Source organism: Macaca nemestrina, chromosome 1 (assembly GCF_043159975.1).
Source record: "Macaca nemestrina isolate mMacNem1 chromosome 1, mMacNem.hap1, whole genome shotgun sequence".
NCBI classification, from domain to species: Eukaryota; Metazoa; Chordata; class Mammalia; order Primates; family Cercopithecidae; genus Macaca; species Macaca nemestrina.
In genome coordinates this window covers 72,395,887-72,398,592 of record NC_092125.1, presented here as the reverse complement: position 1 = coordinate 72,398,592, position 2,706 = coordinate 72,395,887, and positions in this window count along the sequence as shown.

Below are 2,706 nucleotides of genomic sequence, written 5' to 3'. Positions count from 1 at the left end.
TTTGCAAGTGCTTTTAACATGCATGAACTAATTTAATAATTTGATGATTATTTGCCTTGACTAGATAAGATAATTGAGGACAAAGTCTTTGTCTTACTTATCTTTATACTATCATTGCCTAATACAGATTATAGCACGTAGTAGGCATGTGATGGAGATTGCTGAATAAAAAATTATTTTTATTTTTAAAGAGACTTAAATGACTCTTTAATCATTCACTTAGTCTCTATGGTCTTTAGTTTCTCCTGTAAAAAACAAGATGTTTGGACTAGATTTGCCCACATCGGACAGCAGAACGACTCTGGGGCTCCTTGAATGAACACATTCCTGGATTCCATCCCAGCCTACACAATCAGAATCTCTAGTTGTGGATCCAATAAAACACATTTAAGAACCAATGCAATAGATAAGCTCTGAAGTCTCTTTCCCCTTTAAGATTCTCTGAAATAAAGAAGGTTCTGTAACGCTTTTAAGTGTTTGTTTCTCATTAACTCGTTGACAGATAAATAAAGGGGGGGAGTTTTGATTCAGGCCTTTGTCTATTAGAAATGAAGATGATACATCTTGAAATTATCACATAAGGGAAAAGAAAAAGAAAGACAGAAAGAAAAAAAAAGAAAGAGGGAAGAAAAGCATGCTTGTGATGGTTAATACTGAGTGTCAACTTAATTGGATTGAAGGATGCAAAGCATTGATCCTACTTGGGTCTGTGAGGGTGTTGCCAAAGGAGATTAACATTTGAGTCAGTGGGCTGGGGAAGGCAGACCCACCCTTAATCTGGTGGGCACAATCTAATCAGCTGCCAGTGAATATAAAGCTGGCAGAAAAATGTGAAAAGGAGAGAATGGCCTAGCCTCCCAGCCTGCATCTTTCTCCCATACTGGATGCTTCCTGCCCTTGAACATTGGACTCCAAGTTCTTCAGTTTTGAGACTTGGACTGGCTCTCCTTGCTCCTCAAGCTTGCAGATGAGCTATTGTGGGAACTTGTGATTGTGTAAGTTAATAGTTAATGAAATATATATTACCTATATATCTGTATATCTATCTATCTATCTATCTATCTATCTATCTATCTATCTATCTATCTATCTCCTATTAGTTCTCTCCCTCTAGGGAACCCTAATGCAATGCTTGATTTATAATACTGTTTTATACACTTTCTAGAAGAAAGCCATGACAATTGTTGTAGCCTCTTGTGTTTGTGTAGCATGTTGTCAACCACTTCATCTCATTATCCTGTGTGCTTACTCCACAATAATTTCCCGCCTATTATGTATGTGTCTCCAGAGACCCACACTGACAGGTGGGAGAGGAGAGGACAGAGAGAATAAAGGCACAGACAGCAAAGAACAATAGAAAGCAGCATGCTTGACCCTTCTGGTCATTATGGGATTTTCGCATTGTTAGTCAACTAGCTAATTGCAATTTGGAAAGTCCTAGTTTTCTCACTTACCTATATGAGCTCCATTTACCCAGATGCTTTCTTGCCATGGCTGATAATTAGATGGTGACTTCTGTTCTTCTTAAATAGGCAAATTTGGAGCCACATTAGATTGTTTTCAGCAAAGCGACACTGCTGGGCCTTCTGAGCAGTTATGACAGCTCTGGGACAAGATTCAGACCAAGAGCTGGTAAAGCCCCCTGCGATGGAAGAACTAATAATGAAGATTTAAAAAATACAGGCTAAAAATGTTTCCCTGCTGGCTTTTCTTCTCATTTTTAAGAAATACAGTGTAGATCATTTTGAATTTAAAACCACATTAGGCCAGGTGCAGTGGCTCATGCCTGTAATCCCAGCACTTGGGAAGGCCGAGGTGGGCAGATCACTTGAGGTCAGGAGTTTGAGACCAACCTGGCCAAAAGGGTGAAACCTGTCTCTACAAAAAATACAAAAATTAGCCAGGCATGGCAGCACACACCATCTACTCTGGAGGCTGAGGCATGAGAATAGCTTGAATCTAGGAGGCAGAGGTTGCAGTGATCTGAGATTGCACCACTGCACTCCAGCCTGTGCAACAGAATGAGGCTGTGTCTCAGAAAACAAAAAATAAAAAAACACACATTAAATAAAAAATAAAGACTAGAAAGAGCTATAGCCAAGAAGATAGGAAACTTACTTTTCATGTCTCTGATGACAAAGTCAGGTAAGAATGTTTCTGAGAAGAAGATAAAGATTTGGGGACACGCCCATAGACAATTAATTGGACTTTGTCTTAGACAACAGTAAGGGGTGTGTGTGTGTGTGTGTGTGTGTGTGTGTGCATTAGAGGGGCAGGAGGTAAACTGAGGAGTGTGAGTTCCCAGTCTTTCTTAAAACCCAAGTATTTTCAAAGGAGGAGGAAAGGGCTATAAAATCATTTTAGCTAAATTTACCCCAGAAAAATTCTCATTCGTATGGATCTAAGGCAACTGAAATAATCTCTTTCCCCTTCATTCCATGGAGCTGTGTTTTTAATTGAGAAGCCTTGGGAAAGCCAGACTGTGGGCAGGAGGGCAGGAGCCAGTTGGAGGTCTGAAGGAGAGTAATGTTTTGCAGTGCTGGAGGTGGGAAAGGCAGCACAGAGGGGAGAGAGAAATGAAGGGTTGCCTGGACTCACGGAGAACATTTTTGGAGAACAAATTCAGATTCATGAAATGACTTTTGAGTTCGATTATAGCAATAGGAAAACAACCATGTCTTTGCCAACAAAGATAAGGAGAACATT